Raw genomic sequence first — 27634 nt, forward strand, 5'->3', positions numbered from 1 at the left:
TATCTAAGCTGATCTCTTACCCTTCGAAAGATGACAGGCCTCCTGCTTCTCCAGAAAACCACGTCTGCAATCATCAGTGAACCAGGCTTTGTCTTTTAATCGATACCTTAGCACACGAGAAGGGATACGCCTATCAAATATGTTGACCAGACTCATTCAAGAAATCATCGAACTTAACATTTTTTATAATTGTGGCCATTCAAGTACTTAAGGTCCCTCAAAATGCAATTCTAGTCTGCTTGACTTTTGATGCATATTTACTTGAGATTTTATGTACTATCTTACAAGTGTTTGACACACCAGGGACAGGATGCTCAGTCCTAATTACCAACGAAGGCAAGGTATGATCAGATGTCCAAACCGGAGAACCAAGCTTGCCTATTATAGCACCAGGGGAGTCAATGTTTACGAAGACCAAGCAATTACTAGACTTTTGAGTGTTCCAAAGAACTTGATCTATGGCGATTACTGTGAAAAATAGAATACAATTACTCCCTATGGTGAGCAATGAAATCAACCAACAAGCATAAAAGATTCCTTTCTATCATCCTAAATAAGAATTGGTGATACTTTTGTCCACCCTTCAATGAGGATGGTCCCAATTAAGAAATATCTTCAACAAATTTTTCTTAATAAGATGAATCGGTATAGTGAATGGTAGGGTCAATTTCTACAGTATCTGTTTATGAAAATTACATGGAAATAAACCTGGTATTATTTGCTCTATATTCATTCTGATTTAACCAAAACTGACGTCTCTCTCTCTCTCTCTCTCTCTCTCTCTCTCTCTCTCTCTCTCTCATGTCTTTTGCAGTGACACCAAGCAAAAGTGAAAGACAAATTAAACGATCACTCATTTGTGTCAATTATTACAGTAATGAAAACATTCTATGTATTCGAAAAACAAATTTCGTCTCGTAATTAGTTTTTCAAACTTCATTGATGAATAAACTACCGTTCATTTGTTCATTCATTTCAGGACAGAAATTATGAACTCAAAATTATATTTTTCCATTGATCATGACGAACATATTTATGACATTGCAAATTATAATAGGAAATAAATTGCATTAGTTTGCACGCGTTGACCAATTATAAAATCTCTTTTTACTAAATTTGATATAAAATAGAATATCTTTTACATTAACAAATAATACATTTATTAGTTTCTTTTCATTCTTTGTTAAGTGAATAAAACGCTGTATAGCAAATATAAATCAGAAAATTGAGGAACATAATTGCACAAAGAATTCATTAATGACGCTGAAATAATCTATTGATTTTATGTCTAATAATTATGGTCAGATTCTTCTTCTTCATTTGTCTGGTGATCAAATAATGATCAGGAATTTGGGATCAGGCACAATTAATGGCATTGGAACTGAGGATGTCTGTCTGTCTGTCTGTTTGGTTTGTGTTTGGTTTCACAGTATTTCTGTATACCTAATAGCGTCCATTTTGAAAAATGGCAGCGATCTTGGATATTGAGGTGTCTCTCTCTATATTCAATTTAGTTCATCTTGAAAAATGGCAGCCATCTTGGATTTTTTAGGTGTCTAGCGGGTATTAAGAGAGCAATCCGCAAGGATTATGTATACACATTTTGTTGCCTGTTTCCAGAAATGAAAGAGTCTTCTGGAAATTTGCTGTTATGTGATCCACTATATTGGAGCCCTTGGGATTGTAGCATCCTCCTTTTCCCAAATAGGGTTGTAGCTTGGCTGGTCATGAGAATTAGAATTTGGTGAAGGGATATGAAAAAAAAAATTCTGAGGGAATATTCCATTCATTTTTCGGAGAAGATAAGATACTAAAGAAGGTGATGTCTATGGCAGGCTCTGATTCGGTTTTATTTTCTTATCCAATTTTGTTTAATTCAAACTTATGTCTACTGGATTGATATCTCTCTTAACCTACAGAAACAAATTTAAATGAAGACTATATAAAACTAGTATTCATCAAATTACCAATTCGTATTCTATTTAGCAGCAGACCAATACATAATAAATAATTATATCTTTGACTGATATGAAAATGGCATAACTGAATAAATTATGGTAATAAGGTTGATATTTCCATCAAATAACACTACGTGATGTTCCTATATGGCTAAGGAATTATGATAATAAGTCACAAATGCCACTGATTGATATATGAGTATGATATATACTGCCATTATTCATTAGACAACCAATGCCATTATAAGGATTATTATTCCTCACAGATTCATGTTTAAAGAGTCATTTGAAAGGTTTATCAATTATACCCCTTTTAAAAGGTCAGATTATCTTTGTTTTATGATGAATTATCTACATTATCAGCGATGATAATGGATGGTTAAATGACCTGTAAGGAACATAGGTCAAGTGATGAGAGAGAGAGAGAGAGAGAGAGAGAGAGAGAGAGAGAGAGAGAGAGAGAGAGAGAGAGAGAGAGAGAGAGAGAGAGAACTACATATTTCTCAATTATTCCTGTATCAGAAAAAACTGAAGTACATCAGTAATAAGTTTATTAGGAAGACCTTCACGAACAAAAATCAAAGTTTTATGTACACTTGAAACTTGACGTCACTGTACTCACTATGCTGCAATTGCCATGTGATGATTTTACATAAGTGAATCTTCATCAACACTCATTTTTTCTTCTTGTTCCTGCCTCTATCTACGATCCTCGAATGTCTATTATTTCTTAGACTTTGCTTCGTCTTTCCCTAAATAAGACGAATGAAAACTCAGTTGTTTACCGGACGCTGTTCCAGAACCTCGTTCCTCTGACTCGATTAGAGACAAATCTGCAATGGAAAAAACGATGATGGAAATTCTGTACGAATCTCTTATCTGATTCTCACACAAGATTTAAGTGAATATTAGGAAATTGCTTGGGATTTGGTGGTGAATAATCTCTCTCTCTCTCTCTCTCTCTCTCTCTCTCTCTCTCTCTCTCTCTCTCTCTCTCTCTCTCTCTCTCTCGCCTATTCAATGCAGTGCTAGTTCATCTAAGAAACATATCAGGAGTGAGCGTAGATGTGTTTAAGAATAAGCTCGATAAATACCTAAGATGCATCCCAGGCCATCCAATACTGGAAGATGCAAAGTACACCGGAATATGCATTAGCAACTCTCTGGAGGATATACAACGTGCCTCACACTGAGGGACCTGAGGGGAACCCAAACATAGAATAAGGCAATAAGGTAAGGCTCTCTGACAAATAGCATGCTTAGTCGTCACCTTCACAAGCACATTGGCGTTGACCTTTTATAAAAATATATTACACTTCTGGGACATTTAATGACTTTAAATTTAGAATTTGTCGATTGATTTTAAAAGTAAGCTGAAGATTTAGTAGAAAAGTACTTGTACGTTTTTCCAGCAAAGGCTTTTGTTTGGTAAATCCCAAAATAGAAAACATAACCTTTCAAGCATAGAAAGCAGATAATTGAAAGCGTATTTTGGCAGGACAAACAGCGACTACTCTTCCTTGCTTACACTTCTGCTTTCATCTCAATATTGACGCCAATCATTCTCAAGATCCTTCAACGCCAACTGCATCTTTCAGAGCAAAAACCTTCGAACAAAAGACTATTTTAGTTTTGTTGTCTGATGTGCTTTTGAGGAAGATGCCTCCTGCTCTGCTTCGTTCATGTTTCACTACAACACTTCTGATTTATATTGTTCTTTCTCCTTTATTATATTTTATCCTCTTTTATTTTTACCATCATGCTCCTATCTTATGATATTTTATCCTTTCTTATATCTACCATCATAAGGAAGCATTATTATCATGATAACGTTTAGCATTCTTGAAAGAGCAAACAAAATAAAAACATTCAAGTAAAACAAGTCTTAAAGACAATAAATTGGAATGGCTCATTTTTTTTCATTTTCTGCTTCGCCCATTCAATTTCTGCAGTTGTTCTTTTTTCTATTCAATTAGAGAGAGAGAGAGAGAGAGAGAGAGAGAGAGAGAGAGAGAGAGAGAGAGAGAGAGAGAGAGAGATCCAAATTACCTTTGGAAAACTTCATGACTACCAACCCCCAGATACATCTTACTGGAGCATGACACAGCGTAGTTTTTCTATAATGAAAATAAGACAAATTTAAACTTTGCAAATTAAGTAGTGTTTCTTTATTGTAGGTAACGGGTTTCAGTTTACCAGGATTTGTTGAATGGTACAGTAGGTTTAAAAGTGACAGAGAGATCTTGGCGTTGATGGCCGGACCAGCCACTGGACTTTTGACTGTGACACGCCGGCGTGCACAAGAGACACGTCGTCCGTGTGAATCATGAAGGACGTGCCCTCAAGAAGTGGCGGAAATGCCAGAGAGCCAAATGCACCACCAGCAGGTCACTGTCAAAAAAAGAGTACCTGGCTTTCATCTTGGAATTTTTTTCTTCAAGGTAAATAGAATACATCTCACATACTTCTAACATAAATGTCAACATGTACACTACACCGATTTTTGGTGACCCGTACACATGCATACAACTTGTGTTATGCATTTTCTATCATTCTTATTGTGTGTCATTATGCATATATATGAAAGTGTACGTTGTATTATGTATATTCAGAATAAAACGTTTTAATTCAAATAATTGTTGTGACTTTTGGAAATGGCCATATAAAAGCTTGCCTACAATTACTCGTTTTGTAAGAGATTAGCTTAAACAGTCCTTCAATTTGAATTTCATATTTCCTCTTATGCTCGGAGATGGATAACTTTCTCCTACAATTATCTTTTATTCAGTTGCCTAATCTGAAAGCTTCAAGAAATGATTTTATCTTTCTCAAAACACCTCATCAAAAAAGACGTTATTTTTTCTATATCGGAAGAAGTAAACTTTAGTTGCTAAAACTCTTAGCAAGTTCACTAACTTAGCGTTGGAAAGCAATTTCCTTTTTTGGGCTCAAGCCATGTCGTCCTGATGGAAGTTCCTATAGGGTAGCTTCCTAGGGTATATTACAACTACGGCGATATCCCAGAGAATTTACCTAAGGTACCAGAATTCTAACTCCTGGAGCGAGTATCCCTCGTGAAAGGGATATCGCGACATATCAGAGGACGTATTCTAGACACGTCACATGGCAATCTACGACCTGAACAGAGATTTCGTCTCGTAGGAGGTGATTGACGAGATACGAATTCGGGAAAGAAAAAGGGGAGCCGCTCCCAAGGCTTCCTATCCCCCGATTTCGTATGCGTGCCTGGCGCCAATCCTGGCGCCATCTGTATTCCTTTTTGCGTAGCTTAACAACTCGGTGTTTTTTCCTGTTTTTCTCGCAAATCTTGGATTTTATTCAGCTTTTCATGGCTTCTCCGTCTTCGTTGGCCTCGGATAAGTTGAGTATAGTGTCTGTTATGTATAAATGTAGGCTCTTGGTAAAATTTTGAGTGATTAATAGGATTAATCTTTGATACAAGAGCCGTAGCCTACCAGAGGTGTCCTGGACACTGTCACTCGCTAGGTATAAATTAGTTAGTCAGAGTGACATTCCTGGTTGTTTTGCTTTAATAAATTTTAGCTATTTAGCTTTACATAGGATTTCCTTTCGTGCTTAGTATTTTTGGCGAAGTATTCGCCATTCTGGTCTACGCTAGGCCATGTAGCCTAGTCGTTTGGTCCTAGTACTTCATGCATGATTTTGGTTTTTTCCGAGTGTAATTAAAATTTTATTGAAGCTTTAGGCTATATTTTATACATTTAAGACTGTGTGAATATTTCCAAGATTGTATACGTGTGAGTTTCGGTGAATTTGGTAATCGATTCTCTTGGTGCCTAGGCTAATTGCTTATGGAGCCTTAGTATACTTTATCATACTCCCCGGTTGCTTTCTTTTCTTCGGAGAAGGTATGCAATCCCTTTCCCTCTGTTTAAGCCTTAGGCTTATCCCTAAGTGTTTTTTTCCGAATTTAATTTCGATAAAACTATACTAGGGTGTTACTGTACCTTCCTGTTCCAGTAAGTCTGGTTCAAAGAGGGACAGAACAACGGAGTTTTTAGTCTGAGTCCGTGTTGTCTGGCTTGGGGCAGAGTCTCCCTCGCTGGCCTAACACTTACAAAGGGAGCTTAGCTCCCTTAGGTCACTAACGAAGGTTTCTGTAAGTTATGATTCCTTCTTTTGTGATCGACCAGACTAAGTCCTGTTGCTGTTCTCGGGGGAGGATAAGTTCTTCCCTTGGGAGTAGCAACGCCTTCCTTGCTTTGGTGCTCTGGAAGCTGGCAAGTATTGCTGGCCCTTTCCCTTAGATCTCCCTTAGGCTAAGACAAAGTTCTTGGCTGCGGGTGATCTGTCACTAAAGCAAGGTTGGCAGGACCCTCTTGTCCCTTCCCCCTCTATCTCCGTAATGGCCTAGCCATTAGTGTACTGTACCTTGCCGGCCGGCAGAGCTGGCCGGCAGGGGTATTACTGTACTGTACGTCGTTCTACTTCTGGACCTAGTATAGGTTGGGATGTGGAATTGACTAAGCCCATTGCCGGCCGGCAGAGATGCTGGCCGGCAAGGGTCTTATGTTTTCGAGTGCTGCCCGGATCTCTCTTGGTCCCTCATCCATGCCTGCCGGCAGAGCCGGACGGCATTGGTCAAGGAAGCCTGAATTAAGTTTCTCCCCTTCCTTATATGCACTCTTTCGGTTGCCGGGCTTGGGGGGTTGTGTACACTCTTATCCCGGCATCCATTCTATTTTCTTCTAATGCTGTACCTGTCCCGGCTGCCGGCCTATGAGGCCGGCTACCGGCCTATGAGGCCGGCAGCCGGGCAGGTGTAGTCTTCTGGTTCTTTTGCTGCCTGCTGGCATCGGTCTTGTACCTCTGCCGGCCGGCTTATGTCAGTCCTTGTCTGCCGGTCACCAAGAGGGTGGCCGGCAGCTGGGTACTACCTTGTGTAGTTGCTGGCCGGCAGTCATTGCCGGCCAACACTGGCTGTTGCCGGCCGGCAGCTGCTGCCGACCGGCACAGGCATTTGAACCAGAGTGCTGCTGCCCTATAGCTGTTAAGTAGTATACTTTAAAGCTAGTTGTGGTGTGTGCCGGCCGGCAAAGGCAGGCCGGCCGGCAAAGGCAGGCCGGCACACATCCTCCTATACTGTACTAGTATTCTTCTGTATAGCATATACAGTAAGAAGAAAACTATAGTAAAGGTTTAGGTACAGTACTGTATCTTCTAACACTATTGTGTTTTCTTGCACAGCCTTTTGCTGTTGCCCTCAGATAGGAAGCAGAGTTCTTCCCTGTCTATTATCCAGGATTTTAAAATCATTGCCTAGGTGTGAGCTCCACCTGTTTCCTCTGGAAATCTTGCATTGGTTACTCTAGAAGAGATAAACCCTTTTGATTTTATTATCTGGAAGGCTGCAACAATGGGTTGTGAGGGAAACACAAGTGTGTGTCTTTCCTTTATGAATTGTTATGCTATACTATGCATATCCAGTGATACATAGTTCACTTGATACTCATGGAAATTTCTTCTCTTTACAGGAGGACCCTCCGAAGTGCGGAAATGTTTTCTGCAATGTCCGCAGCAAGAACCTCTGCGGACATTAGTGTTGTAGGAGACACGCAGCATGCGCTGTCTCCAAGGATGATCTCCAGTATTGGGACCCTCAGGTATGTACTGTATGCACTAACCTGATTACTGAGGCTTTTGATTCCCCTAGAACGGCGGAATCAAGGGATATTGCAAGGAAAAGCTTCGTCCTTGGGTAAGGGGCTTCAAGAAGAACACCTCTGGCCCTTATCTTCCAAGTGAGAAGATGAGGGCGTATCTTTTTCCCCAGGCATCAGCTGAGGCAGTGATTCCCCAGCCTCAAGAGGAGATCACTCAAGATCAAGTCCAGGTGGACCCGGAGGTCGCAGTTGCGATGCAAGACATCCAGTTGTATGACAGGATGTCTGACCTGGACGAACGTTTGGAAGAAGACCTCCTGGCAGAAGGTCAGGATCAAGTTCAAACCCCGGATGTCGTAGAGGATGAGGTCGACGAGGTGTCGGCTACTCCGGTTCAGATGCCGGAGCCTATCCCCTCAACATCGGCTGGTCTCCCAGTAGAACTGGGACAGGCCCTCTCTTCAATTGTTGGAATGATCCAACAAATGCAGAAGGAGAATCAGGAGAAGGCGGCTGCAATGGAACTGCGTATGCAGTCCCTAGCAGAATCACATGGGCCCCAGAAAAGGCTCAATGTGAAAGACCTTCCCATATGATCAGATGCTAACCCATGGAGGTATGCTGAGCACATGCCGATGACGACTGGAAAGATCGTCATCTCGGATAAGCTGGGTTCAGTTCCCCTAGAGGAGGTAGAATTCTGGCCCAGCAAGGCATCATATCCGGACTGCTATGTCCGGCTGAGAAAAGAACCAGCTTCAAGGGAGGAGACAGAGCCGAAGGAGGTCATTATTATGGACCACGCTAAGGCTCAAGCCCTACTTTCATCCTCGATGAAAGAGAGGGGCTTCTCTAATTCGAAGGTAGCTGCATTGAGCAAGAAGCTCCCTTCTTTTGTGTCCTCTCCTGATAGAGCCTTCCCCTTTTTACAGAAAGGGTTTACGTCTGTCCTAAAGGCAGTCGAGGCTGGGCAAGCCTTGCCCCTCCCTGGAGGAGTGTAAACCCTTGTCGCTGGCTCTGCCTATGGACCACAAAGACTGGAAGGATGTCCATCTGACATTCTCAGTGGGAAAGTTGGAGGCTGATATTGCCGGACGGCAATTCGGCGAGGACCTCCCCAAGCTGTCCGAATCTCTTTTACGAAGAGAGTTCGAGACCAAAGAAAGACTGGCTGCCTCAATGTCTCATCAGACTACTCTTGAGACAATGGCAAGTGACCCTAAGGTCCATGAAATGATCATGGTAGTGGCTAAGTCTCACCTAGCCACAGTGACGAAGGACCTTTATGGCTTCATCAAGGCAAGGAGAGCTTGCAGGGAGTTCGTGTTCACCGGGGCTTCGGTGAGACACGAGCCAAGGAAATTAATCTCCTCCAACATTTGGGGAAAAGACCTTTTCCCTACCGATGTGGTCAAAGAGGTTGTTGATAAGGCCGCCGTGGAGAATAGAAACCTTCTCCAGAAGTGGGGCCTGGCTATCAAAAGAAAATCTTCCCCGGATGAGGGTCCTCAACCAAAGAGGAAGAATATGAGGACTAGGCTACCATCTCGGCCGGCCAAGCCTTATAGACAGCAACAGCAACTGCAATTGCCTTTGCCAGGTCAGTCAACCACATTCACCCCAATGTTCGAAGGACAGTCTTCTTCCTTTCGTGCAAAACCTAGAGGAGCAGCCAGAGGCTCGTCTAGGCGCCCCTCAAGGGGAAGGGGATTCAGAGGTGGTCGTGGTCAGGGAGGCAAGACCTCAGGACGGCAGTCCAAGTGAAATGATACCGGTAGGAGGGAGACTGATGAAATTTTGGGATCGCTGGACCTTCGATCCCTGGGCCCAAAGCCTACTCAAGAATGGACTGGGTTGGAGCTGGTACAGCACTCCACCCCCATGCCTTCGGTTTTTCCAACACTCCACCCCCGTTTTGGAGGAGTACGTTCAAGAACTGTTGGAGAAAAATGTGATCCGAAAGGTGAAGTCCATCAAATTCCAAGGGAGGCTGTTTTGTGTTCCCAAGAAAGACTCGGAAAAGCTCAGAGTCATTCTGGACTTGTCACCACTCAACAAGTTCATAGTGAATAGCAAATTCAAGATGCTAACACTGCAACACATAAGGACCTTACTGCCCAAGAGGGCATACTCAGTCTCTATAGACTTGTCAGACGCCTATTGGCACATTCCAATCAGCCGTCGACTCTCCCCCTATCTAGGGTTCAGGCTACAACGGAGACTGTACGCCTTCAGATCCATGCCATTCGGGCTAAACATAGCCCCAAGGATTTTCACGAAGCTTGCGAGCGCAGCTCTCAAACAATTACGCCTAAAGGGAATTCAGGTAGTAGCCTACCTGGATGACTGGCTGGTGTGGGCAGCATCCGAGACCGAATGCTTGCAAGCTTCCAGTCAGGTGATCCAGTTCCTAGAGTACTTAGGCTTCAAGATCAACAGAAAAAAGTCTCGACTTTCTCCATCCCAAAAGTTCCAGTGGCTGGGAATCCACTGGGACCTTTTGTCACACAGTTTCTCCATCCCGACGAAGAAAAGGAAGGAGATAGCGGGCTCTGTCAAGAGACTTCTAGATTCCGAAAGGATATCAAGACGCGAACAGGAGAGGGTACTAGGCTCTCTCCAGTTTGCTTCAGTGACAGACCCAGTGCTAAGAGCACAGCTAAAGGATGCAACCGGAGTTTGGAGAAGGTATGCATCAAACGCGCGAAGAGACCTGAGAAGACCAGTGCCACCTCGGCTACGTACTCTTCTCAGACCTTGGTCCCAAGCCAGACATCTAAAGAAGTCGGTTCTTCTTCAGCCACCTCCCCCGTCGATGACGATTCACTCAGACGCCTCAAAGGAGGGATGGGGAGGTCACTCTCATCGGAAAAAAGTTCAGGGGACTTGGTCCAAGCGATTCAGGACCTTTCATATAAACTTTCTAGAAGCTATGGCAGTGCTCCTTACCTTAAAGAAAGTCTCCCCGCGTCACTCGATCCACATAAGATTGGTGACGGACAGTGAGGTGGTTGTGAGATGCTTGAATCGACAAGGGTCGAGGTCACCACCTCTCAACCAAGTGATGTTAGCCATTTTCCGATTGGCGGAAAAGAAGAAGTGGTACCTGTCGGCAGTTCACCTTCAAGGAGTCCGCAATGTGACAGTGGACGCTCTATCCAGGTTCACACCGATAGAGTCGGAATGGTCCTTAGACGCAGGATCATTTTCCTTCATTCTGAATCAAGTCCCAGAACTGCAAATAGACCTCTTTGCGACGAAAGACAACAAGAAGTTGCCCCTGTATGTGTCCCCGTACGAGGACCCCTTAGCGGAAGCAGTGGACGCAATGTCCCTCGACTGGAACAGATGGTCCAGGATTTATCTGTTCCCTCCTCACAACCTTCTGTTGAGGGTCCTCAACAAACTGAGATCCTTCAAGGGGGTAGCGGCAATAGTGGCCCACAAGTGGGCGAACAGTATGTGGTTCCCCTTGGCGTTGGAACTACAGATGAAGTTCGTGCCGCTACCACATCCAGTTCTGACCCAGCGAGTCCAGAAGTCGACTGTCTGCGCTTCATTACAGAAAACCCAGACCCTGCAGCTCATGATTTTCTCGCCCTAGCGGTGAGAAAGCGTTTCGGGATTTCGAAAGCCAGCATAGACTTCCTAGAGGAATATAAGTGCAAATCGACTAGAAGGCAATATGAGTCCTCTTGGAGAAAATGGGTGGCCTTTGTAAAGGCAAAGAATCTGCAGGAGATCTCAACAGACTTCTGCTTATCTTTCTTCATCCACATCCATGGCCAAGGGTTGGCAGCTAACACGATTTCAGTGTGTAAATCTGCTTTGATGAGACCCATTTTATTTGCCTTCCAGATCGACCTAGGTAACGAGATCTTTAATAAAGTTCCGAAAGCCTGCGCTAGGCTCAGACCTTCAGCACCTCCAAAGCCCATCTCATGGTCTTTAGACAAAGTTCTTCATTTCGCCTCCCTGTTGAGCAATGAAGAATGTGCGTTAAAGGATTTAACGCAAAAAGTTATTTTCCTATTTGCACTCGCGTCCGGGGCCAGGGTTAGTGAGATCGTAGCCCTCTCGAGAGAGGCAGGTCGTGTTCAGTTCCTGGATGTGGGGGAGCTGAACCTGTTTCCGGATCCTACGTTTCTCGCCAAGAATGAGTTACCCACCAACAGGTGGGGTCCCTGGAAAATCTGCCCTCTGAAAGAAGATGCATCTCTATGTCCAGTAGAATGCCTAAAGGTCTATCTTCGTAGAACTTCAGACTTCAAGGGTGGTCAACTATTCAGGGGAGAAACATCAGGCTCAAATTTATCTCTGAATCAACTCAGAGCGAAAATCACATATTTTATTCGCAGAGCGGATCCTGACAGTACACCCGCAGGTCACGATCCGAGGAAAGTTGCCTCATCCCTAAATTTCTTTAATTGTATGGATTTTGAACATCTCCGTTCATACACGGGCTGGAAGTCTTCCAGGGTGTTCTTTCGCCACTATGCGAAGCAAGTAGAGGAACTTAAGAGATCTGTGGTAGCAGTGGGTCGTGTAGTTAACCCTACTGTTTAACTCTGCGAGGAACAGTGGTCTTAATTGGGATGATTAAGTCCAGGGTGAGTGTGTAGGTACACACTGTACTACAAACTAAATGAGGGCACCAAGTGCCCATATAGACTGTTCCTTCTTTCAAAGGTGAACCTAACATAAGTTCAGACATGTGTGCCAAGCGTTTCTAACGCTAATGTGATTGATTTGTAATACAGACTTTTTATGACTTGATACCTTGGTATCTTATTAAAGTGGTGTTTAATGGTTTTTCTTTCAGATAAACAAGTTCTGTTTACTATCATACTTATGCTTAAAGTTTTGGGTTATCCTCTTTTATATAAATATATATTTGTTGTTAACCTGTCCGTTTATTATCTGTCAATAAACTTGTTCTTGAGAACCTTGCGTCTCTTTCACCTGTGTCAATTTATTGGTATAATTGAGCATTTTAATTCTATGTATCTTATCTGGGATAATTCTGATAGAATTGTTCTGTTATGCAAGCTATGTTGCATTGGTTTATGTAAGTCCCCTAATGGGAGGACTCCGTCCCATAAAGGGACGAGGGCGGTTTTATTAGTTTCTTCCTATGCGGATATAAACCTTTGTCCAATGCAAGTATTGTGCGGATTACTGGTCAATATATTGACGCAGTGGTTCTATACAAACTATGCTTTACTTAATATAGGGTGAGACCACTATATTAGCTTGCCTGGTATTCATACATAGATATATGTACTCTTCGAGACTTTCCAGAGTCTAGTAGGACTCTTCCCTGTAGGGGGCAGGAAGCTCTAACATAGTTTATAGTTAGTTGAAAAGATGTATAACAGTAACATCTTAGGTCTCTAGGTCTAGTCGACCGGGAATAAATACCTCCGGGGAGTACGGCACGTTCTGAGAATCCACAGATACAGTAATGCTCTGGTACACTTCCATCAGGACGACATGGCTTGAGCCCAAAAAACGGATTTTGAGCGAAGCGAAAAATCTATTTTTGGGTGAGATAGCCATGTCGTCCTGATGGACCCGCCCTTGCCTTTCTAAGAAAGGGCTGTAGGACCCCTCCCTACATACAGTATCTGTAGCACCTCGTGTACGCTACAAGGAATACAGATGGCGCCAGGATTGGCGCCAGGCACGCATACGAATCGGGGGATAGGGAAGCCTTGGGAGCGGCTCCCCTTTTTCTTTCCCGAATTCGTATCTCGTCAATCACCTCCTACGAGATGAAATCTCTGTTCAGGTCGTAGATTGCCATGTGATGTGTCTAGAATACGTCCTCTGATATGTCGCGATATCCCTTTCACGAGGGATACTCGCTCCAGGAGTTAGAATTCTGGTACCTTAAGGTAAATTCTCTGGGAATATCGCCGTAGTTGTAATATACCCTAGGAAGCTACCCTATAGGAACTTCCATCAGGACGACATGGCTATCTCACCCAAAAATAGATTTTTCGCTTCGCTCGAAATCCGTTTTATACAGAAGTAGGACGAGGAACAGCTCATCTTTACTCTATCTCTATTTTCCATGATGCCTCCAATTTCAAAATTGACTGGAAATGAAAATGAGGCAGAAAATTTTCACTGGAAAATTTTGTAGTTCTCAAGACCTTCTAGGTGAATTTCCTTTCAGAAGAGTCGTCTGTTTTTGCTTCAGACTTCATGAAAGATTGCAACCCTCCTCTTGTAGGAACATCAGTCATCTTATTAACACGACCAGTTCATAATTTGGATTTTCCCTATAAGGACATCGAGCTAAACCAGTCTTTAGTTAAACAATTTTAAAAAACAGGAATAAAGCATTCATATTTACTTTAGTTTCGTGATTTTAGCTCAAGATGGGGTTAGTAGATTTTCCATTCTCCACATAAGGGGAATAGTAATGGTAAGGGTGATGGCAATGAACTAATTTCGTTAAGCATATTAAAAAGAATAATGTATATTAACCCACCCCTCTCTCTCTCTCTCTCTCTCTCTCTCTCTCTCTCTCTCTCTCTCTCTCTCTCTCTCTCTCTCTATATATATATATTATATATATATATATATATATATATATATATATATATATATATATATATATATATATATATAGGGTGTCCTAAAATAATATATATATTGTTTTGGATTGTTACTACTTGTTCAATTTATTGATATTAACGTGGAAAACAGATTCTCAAGAGAGAAACAATGCACATTTAAAGATTCTGAGTTCACAGTGAAAAAGTGAGGATACATGGGGCAACTTGAGAATGTAAAAAAAAAAAAAAAAAGATCAGTTCACATAAAGTGTTCAAACTGGTTGCCCTTCTGCTCAATACACTTTTTGCATCGTGAAAATATGGAACTACAAACTGTTAGTAGCATTTCTTTGGGTATCTGAGCACATTCTTCTTTAATAGCCTCTCTAAGTTCGTCAATTGTTTTAGGTTTTCTGCTGTGTAGGCTTCAAAATGCGATGGACGCTCGATTTTGGGATATCTGTTTCACGTTGACGAACAGATTTTCGTGGGGAATTCTGAGCATTAGCAATAACATCTTGCTCTTTAGTTGGGATTGTCGATGTTCTTTTTTGTCCTCAATGTCCTTTACTCATGCACTGGATGGTCCCATGATTCTCAAAGTTATCTACGATTCGTGAAATGGTGACGCGTGAGGGGGCATCTCTGTAGAACTCACTCGTAAATCATCTTTGCACTTCAGCTTTATTTTCATATTTCCAGAATGTTTTCAGAACAATATTGTTTTTGCTCAAACGTAAGCCCAGTTTCCGCCATCCTTACTCCAAAATCAAATCTGAAGTAGAAAAAAAAAGTTTATTAGCTATTCAAAGTCTGTGTATACATACTTTTGGAACACTTATATATACAGACACTTGCTCTTTCTTATATATGGAAGATTGTAACCTTATTTGTAAAGTTTTGTCTTCCAGATCATCTAAAGATAGACATTGAGCCTTTTGGCGAGTTTACTTGTAAACTTAGTTTTTTTATTAAATGTTTACTTTCGTTGCCACTTGCCATTCTATTTCTTTCATCTCCAAACATTGAGTGTATAACTCGGCCAGATTTCTTTCTTTCTTTTGGTCTTTCTGAAAGTCTTCAGGGAATCAAATCTTCGGAAAGCTCTAATTTGTTCTTGAAAGAGGTTCCTGACCAAATGACATTCTTTATCTCTCTTTAGATCTTGGAAGCTTACATACTACCTTACAAATAAAGATAATTACCACTTATATTTGTAAGGTAGAGCAATTGAATCCCATAGAAGGACTGTTGAAGTTGGGCGCAGAACCTGATCACAAAATGTTGATCGTCTTTTGTTTCTTTGGTATCGTTTGATGTGGTACATTATTCTGTTCTCTTTTGGCTGCTGAAGTAATTTTGTTCAAACATAGAATGATAAATAATTAAGATATAATTGAATAAGTATAGATATATAACAACGATGGACAATAAACCTTAGAAAACTAGCTCCAAGATTCATCCACATTTCTTTTGTTGTAATTTTTTGTGTTGTTATATTGCATGCAGATGCAACATTAATTTCCCTTGGTGAGTCTTGTCTCTTCCCATCAGAGTCAGTCCTGAATATATTACTGGGAGAGATATTTTCTTGAGACAATTTAGCCAATTTTCAAGATGGAAGGTTCTCTCTCTCTCTCTCTCTCTCTCTCTCTCTCTCTCTCTCTCTCTCTCTCTCTCTCTCTCTCTCTCTCTCTCTCTCTATATATATATATACATATATATATATATATATATATATATATATATATATATATATATATATATATATATATATATATATATATATATATATATATATATATATATATATATATATATATATATATATATATAAATATATATATATATATATATATATATATATATACATATATATATGTGTATATATATATATATATATATATATATATATATATATATATATATATATATATATATATATATATTACATGTTAAAATATCCTCTACTTCAGTTTGCTCTTATATCTGTGTTGCTCGTTTTATGTCTCTTAGTGTTATTCCCATCATTATTTCTTCCATAGCTCTTTGAGTTGTAAATAGATTATGTTTTAAGGCTTTAGTAAGACTTCAAATTTCAAATGCCTAAGTTAAAACTGGTAGGACCATCTGATTGAATATGTTTGTTTTCAGAGAAACTGGCATTTTACATTTCATAATATCATTCAGTTTAGCAAAAGCTCTCTATCCCATGCTTATCCTAGTGTTCTTTCTCTCTCTCTCTCTCTCTCTCTCTCTCTCTCTCTCTCTCTCTCTCTCTCTCTCTCTCTCTCTCTCTCTCTATATATATATATATATATGTATATATATATATATATATATATATATATATATATATATATATATATATATATATATATATATATATATATATATATATATATATATATATATATATATAACACTAAGAGACATAAAACGAGCAACACGGATACAAGAGCAAACTGAAGTAGAGGATATTTTAACATGTAATTAAAAGAAATGGACATAGGCAGGACATATATTGAGAATGACAGATAATAACTGGATATTAAGCGTAACAGAATAGGTCCCTAAAAATTACAAAAGTAGCATAGTCAGGAAGAGAAGACGATGGATTGACGAACTAAAAAAGTTTATGGGTGTAGACTGGCATTGAAATAGCATAAGCAGATGCGATTGGAAAGACATGTCTGAGTCTTTATTTCTGCAGTGGACAAGTAATGGCTGAAGATATATATATATATATATATATATATATATATATATATATATATATATATATATATATATATATATATATAAGTATATATATTTATATGTATATACATATATATATATATATATATATATATATATATATATATATATATATATATATATATATATATATATATACATATTTATATATATATAATATATATATATATATATATATATATATATATATATATATATGTATATATATATTTATGTGTAAGTGCACGCATGTATATATTTATGTATGTACTGAATGTATGTATGTATGTACTGTTTGTATGTAAGCATTATCATTTGTTCCAGGTTTGCCAAGCATATCGTTTATGGTAAATGCATTTCGATATCCAATCTATTTCTCAAAGTCTCACAAATATCAATATTATAAAACATGGATTTGCATTAAATTTCAATGCAAGGAGATTTAAAGTGAATATCATCAAAGGAGCAATACAGTATTCCCAGGGGAGAACTATATTCTTAGGATCCAATAAACAGCAAAGGACGAATTACTGAGTGAATTGAAATTTATGTGTATCTTTTACCCAGGTGGTATCGGGTGCAATGAGTTCTTACCTGAAGTAATGCATACCGGTTATAACATATTCAGTATCTCAGTAATCATATCATGTCATTATCATTATGAGGATGCTAAAGGTGTCCTGACCTCGCTATTATTATTATTATTATTATTATTATTATTATTATTATTATTATTATTATTATTATTATTATTATTATTATTATTATTATTATTATTTGCTAAGCTACAACCCAGCTGGAAAAGCAGGATGCTATAAGCCCAAGGGTTTCCAACAGGGAAAATAAACCAGTAAGGAAAGGAAATAAGAGATGGATCACCAATTAAAATAAAATATTTCAAGAACAGTACCAACATTGAAATAAATATTTCATATGTAAACTATAAAATTTCTAACTATATAAGAGGAAGAGAAATAAGATTGAATAGTGTATCCTCAAGCAAGAGCTGTCTCTCTTCTTTTAGGTTTCAATGAATTTGACTAAACAGAGGATGGGATCCACTTTTGTCAATTTATTGGAAATAATCAAATAGTGAAAAGTAAGGGTCATCAATTAGCTGTTGAAGAGAGGATTTTGCTGACCATCATTTGCTTTGATCGAAGATACATTTCCAAAGATTTTCTAATTTTTATTTGATGGCACTGATCTTTATTGTTATTACAATCCTAAGGTCTCTCTTAATCGGATAGATCCAATGATGTAAGTCGTACCAATCATCAGTCACAATAGCCCCAAGTAATGGATGGCCATCCAATCATGATCTTACCTTTTAAGGAGATTAGATTTAATTGGGTTTCAAAGGCGGGGATAAACTACATAATTATGATATAATAAGATTCGGTTACAATTACCTTCATTCCTGAAAGTCGTCCTTTCCTAAATCGTTTCTGATAAAATAAAGATAAATTTTAGTGATGTTTAACTGGGTAGAGAGAGAGAGAGAGAGAGAGAGAGAGAGAGAGAGAGAGAGAGAGAGAGAGAGAGAGAGAAGGAGAGGCAACTGATAGTTGGCTCTTAACAATGGAGGAAATAGAGAAGACAAGATTTTCGTCTACTGACTAATTCAGTAATTTAATTCTTATTAATTTATAGAGATAACAAAGGCTATGAAGAGAGAGAGAGAGAGAGAGAGAGAGAGAGAGAGAGAGAGAGAGAGAGAGAGAGAGAGAGATTTGATTAGCGAAATATCCCAGTTTTAATTCGTTGCAGAAAAGAATTTTCGTTGGAAACATTTTCTTTTTGCAATAAGTAGTTTTTCGGTGCTCTTCTGTACCACAGGTTTCAAACGTGTGATCCAAAAAGAGACAAATGAATATTAAATTATAACAGATCTTATGGATATGGTACGAGCGGCAATGGGTTGTTGAGTAAATAGTTGTATGGATATGTAATGAACAGAAAAGCCCGGGTCTCTCTCTCTCTCTCTCTCTCTCTCTCTCTCTCTCTCTCTCTCTTCTCTCTCTCTCTCTGTTAAGTATATTCAGTATACAGTAAGCTCTGCGTATCAATGAAAGCTTCTCTCGCTTTTTTATCTGGCCATAACTTTTCGTGTTATTTATTGATTCTCTATTTTATTCAAAAAGCACAAACGGTAAAAGGACTTTGTACCAACCACCTTCCTTCTCTCTCTTCCCTCCCTCCCATTTTCTCTCTTCCCCTTTTTCATCCCTCAGACAAGAGATTTTTCACACCCACTCTATTTTTGGAAGCGTCATCCTCTCAATGAAAGTTTCTACCACAACAAAACTTAGTAAGTTCGTCTTTTTCTTTTTAGCATATTTGATCTAAGCAAAGTGCTGTGCAAGCATAAAAAGAGGCACATGACCTAGAAGCACACACAAACTCTCTCTCTCTCTCTCTCTCTCTCTCTCTCTCTCTCTCTCTCTCTCTCTCTCTCTCTCTCTCTCAACTTTCCTTTAGAAAGTTCTATTTCAATTATCAACGTTAATAGCTACAAGTATTCATTATATAAAATCTTTCCTTTTGATATTTTACTCTTTGCCATGAAAGTTGAATTTATCTATTAGATTTGACCTAGTTTATTATTTGAAAAGTTTCTAATATTATTCATTGGGCAGAAAATTATAATAATTTCCCATGTATAACTGTCTCGATATCCCGGGGATGAGAGTGGGGGTGGGTGGGGGGGGGGGGGTGTGGGGGGGTGCGCGGATAGATTAAGGGGAGTAATGTAGAGAATGATTTAATGTCATAATTCTTATCATAGCATCAACTGCTACGTCATATCTCTATTGGTTCACAGAATATAACTCTGACCATATACGAATGTCCAAAGAATAAAGACCCTTCTTGCAAGCGAATCTGCTTCAATTGCAGAAGTTCTGGAGACTCAGAGTCTTCCAATGTTTATGCGAAGACAGCAAAGGAAAATGCTCCATAACGGCAGGAAGAAAAAGAGCCAGAATTCTTTGGCAGTGTTACCCAATTACAGAAGTTTCCAGGATATTGGGCATTCTGGAAAAGTCTGGAATCCAGTTCTGGTTCAAAGGTTAACGAAGATGGTTGCAGTGTTCGGCTGAGTATGATTGTCTATTTATACATAAAGATTATTGATATTATTCTTTTTATCGTTTTAATTAAAACCCCTCCCTAGATAAAACCACAGTTAGAAAAGAAAAATGTCAATGGCTCAAGGTCTTAAACAAGGAAAACAGCTTAGTGAGGAAAAGAAATGGAGAAGTAGAGAATAAGATGAATGTAAAGATAGAAGTTATGAAACAGATATGTAATCTAGGGAGGAAGAGTCGTGTCAGCTTGGTTACGTTCTAAAGTTCTAGATTAAGTGATGAAGCTGTTTATCTTTATGGAAAATCATCCTCTATTTTTGTCAGAGCCACAATGAAACTTCTGAAATAATATGAAGTATCAGTCACTATGAATATGCTAGATTTGAAATTAATTGCATAATCTGTTTTACATTATCTACTTTCTTCCCTGAAGACGTGCATACAGAGAGAGAGAGAGAGAGAGAAGAGAGAGAGAGAGAGAGAGAGAGAGAGAGAGAGAGAGAGAGAGAGGATCTCAACTTTGTTGTGCATAATTTGATGTTTCGATATAAAACGACGAAAAAAAAAAACAGCTACAGCAAATTCTCTCGAGAAACGAGAAGGATCAATATTATATGGAACGGCATGGCCTGGTGTAGGTCTCTCAGACTGTAGGTATACCAGACCAAGATGTAATAATATATTCCATCTTGTGCCAGACCATGTGTAAGGTCTTTCCTCTTCATTCAGGGCGTGAAATGTCTGCGGAGTATATCACACGTTGTCAGAAACTCTTGTATGATGGCAAAACGGTCCGTTCATTTTGCTATTGTGTGTTCTCATGTAAATTTATGTGTGAATAATTACACATTAATGTACTTTGAAAGGCATTTTCTGTGTATCTTTATGTCTATTAATCTTACAACTAACCGTAGACCTATGCATTGCTCTTCTTGATTCTTGGTAGAATTCCAACACTGCCCAGTAAATGACCTTCATATCACCTCTACGCAGAATATCAAATAGAAAAAAAATAACACACAGTCACAACCCTTTCTCGATGATTGACATTGCCATAAAGCACATATTGCAGAATGGCAACAGTCTTCACCAATGATTGACGTTGTGGTTACACAGGTATAACTACACACAATTTTCAGTTCAATACAAAAATTTTGTGAGATATCATGGAAATATTTGTGTTTTTTTTAGAGGGATGTCATTTTTCAATCTACTACGTCCCCTAAAAAAAAAAAAAGTAACCGCAGGAGAGACCATTTTATGTCTATTTGAACGATCGTTTATTATTCCCAGAGTTCGTTCAGATGTTTTAGAGTTCTCTTCTGGTTTTGGCTTTGTGATGAACATGTAGGTTACCAATGAAGAGAGGCCGATGGGGCTGGTGGCCTAGCTGTATTAAAACTCAAGAATAATTTGAACAAGGGGGAAAAGTATATATTTCTTATCAGACCTAATCTGCGGTTTATAAAGAAATGCAGTAACTGCTAACAGTCCTCCATGTGCGTATGCATCTTCTTAGTCAAAGGCGTCGATGAAATCACTAGAAAACATAAACGGAGTATACTAATTCAATGGACAAAATAACTTTTCCCAACAGCGCCAAATTTTCCGTTCAGTTTCCTCAGTTTTGTTTTTTGCATCACCCACCTCTGCAGTTACTCGCCTTATCTGCTTTATTTTATTATATCTTTGCTGGCATAATCTAATCTTACTCATATATCATCCTGTGGACGCCTTCTGCTCTTACCCTCGAGTTCTTGGAATTATTTGTACATAGTTGTTGAGGCAACTACCAAGATTTTTTTTTTTTTTTTTATTATGTTTTTCCTTCTCCCACATCTTCATGACCTCCCGGACAGTGACTAACAGGAGTTAAGATTTAAATCATCTGTTTTCATCACTTTGGGCTTGTACTGCCTCTTGTCTCCTTTTGCATTCTAAAGAAGAAAAAGAAGAAGAAAAAGAGCATGAATATATCGAATAGAACGTATCAAAGTGTGTCAAATAATTGAATGCAAAAGGAAAACGTTATTTAATGCTAAAATCAATAAATGGATCCCCAGGAGATATAACGAGAATATAGAAAATGATAACAGAAGATAATCAAAGAATTAAAGAATAGAACGAGATCAGACTCCTAAAAAGTTTTACATTCTCTGAGGCTTAATGGTTTTATGAATTTGATAGATCGAATGAAGGAATGGAATATGACCTCCACGAACACTCTAAGCCAAAGCACAATTTGTCCAAAAGGATTTCTGGTCAGGAGCAGCAATAAATTCCTCTGGGGGAATATAATGTTATGCAAATTTCAGGGAAAACATTGGTCGTAAATAAAGGATTTTGCAGCGTTAAAGGACCTTGACAAAGAGTGAATCCTAAAACAGACAAATCTCTTACCAAATCAGACTCGTAATTCATTTAGGATTCTAGGAACTACTCAGAGATTAAAAAAAAAAAAAAAAGAAAAAAAAAAAAAAAAAAAACATAAAAACCACTAATTTGATGGACACGGACCTTTCTTAGCAATAAATATCTTTCTAATGTCATTCCTTACACACTTAATCAAGAATACTGAATGTTTTGTAATCTTATCATCATAAAGGAAATGAATCAAATCATTAAATACTGAGAAAAGAAGTTGGGATATTATAGGTTTGATAAAGGAACTGCTATTCAATATATCCTTAAGGAATGCAACCATTTCCATGTAAGTCATTTAATACATGAACCTATGAAATATTTCATTGGGTCCCATTTCAACATATTTTTTTCTTTTTTTACTGATAACGGATATAGCAATAAAGATACGTAATGGCATATATTACCGCAATGGAAGTGTGTGAAATTATTCATTTTAATAAATGCGATCCTATAATGGTTTTGAGATTAAATCTCTCTCTCTCTCTCTCTCTCTCTCTCTCTCTCTCTCTCTCTCTCTCTCTCTCTCTCTCGAAATAACTTTTCTTGGCTACCCATGATTTGGAAAATTCACTACTTCATACTCCCCTAATCATCCCTTCCTCTCTTGATTGAAACAATCACCCCCCTTCCTACCCCCCACAAAAAGCTGAGGAGATCCCAGGGGAAAGAGGAAAACATCAATCCTCTTTTATCATCTGTGAAATAAAGAGGAAATCTCTCTCGAATATCTCCATGAAGGGAATAACGTTATTAAATCTGGACAGTAAATCTTCCCAGGTCACATCTACAATGTTTTAATTACGGGCTAACTCACGATGACGTCATACGCACGGCATTCATTCATGACGTAGTTCCACTCATACATCATACACGATCGTATGTCTACCCATACACATAATAATATATGTATATATATATATATATATATATATATATATATATATATATATACAAATTTATATATATATATATATATATATATATATATATATTTATATATATATATATATATATATATATATATATATGTTTATATATATATATATATATATATATATATATATATATATATATATATATATATATATATATGTTTATATATATATATATATATATGTTTATATATATATATATATATACTGTATATATATGTATATTTATATAATTATATATGTACATATATATATATATATATATATATATATATATATATATATGTATATATATATATATATATATATATATATATATATATATATATATATGTATATATATATATGTGTGTGTATATATATACATAGAATATATATATATATATATATATATATATATATATATATATATATATATATGTGTGTGTGTGTGTGTTTGTGTATATATATATATATATATATATATATATATATATATATATATATATATATATATATATATATATATATATATACATATACATATTGTATGACTAATAAAGAAGTAAGTAAATAAGTAAACGAAGCAGAGAGAGAGAGAGAGAGAGAGAGAGAGAGAGAGAGAGAGAGAGAGAGAGAGAGAGAGGGAGAGTATTACGAAACTAATGTCAGCGTTCGGCGGCTGAGTAAAAACCGTCGGGTCATTCCATATTTTTGTTGTTTACTCCATGTTATCAAAAAAAACATCTCACAACAAACCAAAGCATCTATTGGCAAAGACATTAATCACCTTCAAACTTCCATCATTAATAAACCTTCTATCTTTACATCTAAACCGGGTTTATTTCATGACTAATTTTATTCATGCGAATTAAACACACAAGAAGTCATTCATGTTATGTTTCCGCTTTCAATCTGCAGGTTCGTATATGATAGCATTTGCCTATAGACAGACAGAGGGGAAGGACAAAAACATTTACCCATCCAAGCTAAATTGAATGGAGCTGGCATCAAATTAGTTGAACCAACAACAGTGATTATGTAATGACATTAAAAATCCTTGCAAAAGAGATGAAACAAAGTTAGATAGAATTAAATTCCCTTAATAATAACCACTGAAATTCATTGACATGTAAACGTTAAAAGTTGTGCAAAAAATGGAACTAACTTTTTCTTTTGAATACATGCAATCAGTAGTAATGGAAGCATGCGCAGAATGGTAATGGTTTTAGAGTGCAATTTCAGGGACAATGCGCGCAATTGTAATGCACCCGTTTTTCCCAGGGGTTGATAGACCTTCTCTTACTGTTCCATCCTTGATCATTAATGGGTTTTACTCGACTGGAATCTTAGTTCCCGATCTAATATTTCCATCGCTAAGTTAATCCCAAATCTTTTTTCTTTATCTCTCAAAAGTTCATCATTGATGCTTACCCTCATTTTTTCCTTTTTCTTCTTTACAATTTTTTTTTGCCTTATTCATTAGTTTACAAAAATAGAGAGAATATGTCTCCTCTGCATGTCAATTTTCTAAGGAAAACCAAAGAAAAACCATTGTATTATGCTGGTTTTTAAATATTTGGTCCGAATCATCAAAAACTGTTCCATCATGTTTAGATAAGAACAAAACTTCCAACTGTTATCAGTTATCATTCTTTTTTCAGTTAAGATTTATCTTTTAAGGTTTCCTGGAAGCCAGAACCCATTTGATACTTCGTTAACGATACCTGTTATTATAACACCTGAATGAGAGGTAACACTATTTCTTATTAAAAGAGAGATAGCACTATTTCTTATTGAATGAGATAACACTATCTCGTACGAGGAGTCCTTTCTGCAAAACTGGGGAATACCAATTTCCCTTCCCTCGTCGAACCTCCAACACTTACATTTCCTGGAAAGTATGGAACATACATTAATTAATGTCTGGTTTCATGTGTTACAAGAGTCAGGTCCAGATATTATTCACAGAGGGAGTCCTCCTTCCGGAAAGCCCTGTCCGAAGACTTTTTCCTCTTCCGATTATTGATGATCAAGTTTGGTGAAACAACGTGTTCCCATATGATGCTTTCTCTAATTAATGATCATATATTTAGTAGATAAGTAATGGCTGACATCAAAATCTATTAGACCTTAATTGTAAATCAAAGAATGATCATAAATTCCTCAGTCCCATTTATTGAAGTCAGTCATCTACTCGCTTACTGATTTTAGAGAACGTTGAAGGGACTCATCGGACTCAGTACCTAACTACTTGACTCAATCCCAATATTCCCTTTTCTTGATTCTTCATTCTACATTTCCTTTACCTATAACATGTCAGAAACCAAAAATAAATTATAGAGGTAAGAGTTGCAAAAGAAGTGGAAAGCAAAACTGTTTCCTTAAAAGGATTACAGTTAACGTTAAATTAATTAATTCAATCAGAAAGGATTGATATTTGTGTCCGACTGTGGGGAATAGCCGTTCGGTCGTTAGCTTGACTCGAAGCTTTACCTATTTTTCTTAATAAATTAAAAGTAAATAACTTGATGCTACTTAGTATAGTAACTATTAGTGTTAATGATAAGTAAAATGAATAATAAAATCAAACTTATGAATTAAATGACTTAAATTAGTAATTGCCTAATAGGCCTTAAGTTCGCGCGTGCGTAATATGTACCTGTCAAGTAAATTACCTCGAAGGTTACCACAGCCACGGCAAACAGTTCCAATAAAAAGTACTGGGTGGAAAGGCCGGTATCTTCATAGAATATTAACGCTGAACAAAACTAAACGTTCGATCACCAAGACCACAACAATTTTGGAAACACTTCAACGTCTACCTTTGGGATAAGTGACCTATAGTATTCTGTATCTTAGGACATGTCTGGGGAAAAGGGTAATGTAGGGCAATATCACAAAGTTTTACTAGTGGATCTACTATTTGATGGAATTTGTTTTGGTTTTTGAATAATTGTTTTTTTCATTAAATATAAGTAAGGTTGGAATTAAAATAAATTCCAACAAACAAAAACAACAACAACAACAACAAAATGTAGCCGTGTCTAGCCCATTATAGCACAAAGGTCTCAGACATGTCATTATTCATATCTGCGGTTTGGCCAGTTTTCATCACCACTCTGCCCAGTACGGATTGGTGATGGTGGGAGATTTTCTTCTGATCATTCATAGAAAACATGCCTCGTATGAGTGGCCTTAACTAGTACAGCTTAGCTAATCATGGCAATACGCAAACCTTTTGACCATGTTAAGGTATCCCCACTTAAAAAGGATTACCTATTACAGTAATACATAATTCCAGGACGCTTATTCTAAGAAATCTGATTAATTAATCTATAACATTACTAAATCATCTTCTGACTTAGGAGGGAATGGTGATATCAACCCAAAGATAACTTCAAGTAGCAATATTCGAAAATCATTTCGCCTAAAGGTTTTCTATTTCATTACAAGAGAGAGAGAGAGAGAGAGAGAGAGAGAGAGAGAGAGAGAGAGAGAGAGAGAGAGAGAGAGAGATTTCCAGTACAATTGATAAGAGGTAATTAAAAAGCAGCAAAGGTAAAAGTGTAAGGATCAATTAACGTTGTTTTTTTTTTTTTTATTCAACATTCAGTTTTGAAATAAAGGAAACGAGAAGAGAAGGAATCCGTGATAGGTGAGGTGAGGCTGAAATGCGAAGGTCAAATGCCAAGAGATAAGAGACGAATATTCTGTTGCTGGAGACCCACAGGATACATACGCCACTGTTAATGTTAATCAACCAGCATTACTCTGATGGGCTATTCTTCTTGATACGACTGAATTGTAAGATAGGTTGATGACCGTTATCATCCTATTCTAAGTGTTCCTCTAACTGCAATGGAGGGCAAAGCCCGACATGATGTAACACACATTCTCATCCTTCGCTATTAATTCCTCTTGCAGTTTCTCTGCCATGCAAGGGCAAGAGTTTAACCTAGGGTTGTGGTGGCCTATTGGAAATGTCCGTCACTGGTGGTCGCCCGACTAGGGTTTGAGTCTCGCTGGAACATGTTATTTCTTTGCTTACCTGCAACCTCCAAATCATTGTGAGCTAAGGATGAGGTGTTTGGGGGAACATGTAGGTCGCCCTGCTGAGTCATCAGCAACCATTGCCTAGCCGTCCCTGGTCCTAGCTTGGGTGGAAAGGGAGCTTAGGTAATGATCATATTGTCAGTCTCTTAAGCATTGTCTTGTTTGCTAGGGCAGTGCCACTGTCCCTTGCCTCTGCCATTCACGAGCTGCCTTTAAACCTTAAACTTTTGGCTGTGTGAAGTAGCC

This window comes from Palaemon carinicauda, chromosome 6, assembly GCF_036898095.1.
Source record: "Palaemon carinicauda isolate YSFRI2023 chromosome 6, ASM3689809v2, whole genome shotgun sequence".
Taxonomy (NCBI): domain Eukaryota; kingdom Metazoa; phylum Arthropoda; class Malacostraca; order Decapoda; family Palaemonidae; genus Palaemon; species Palaemon carinicauda.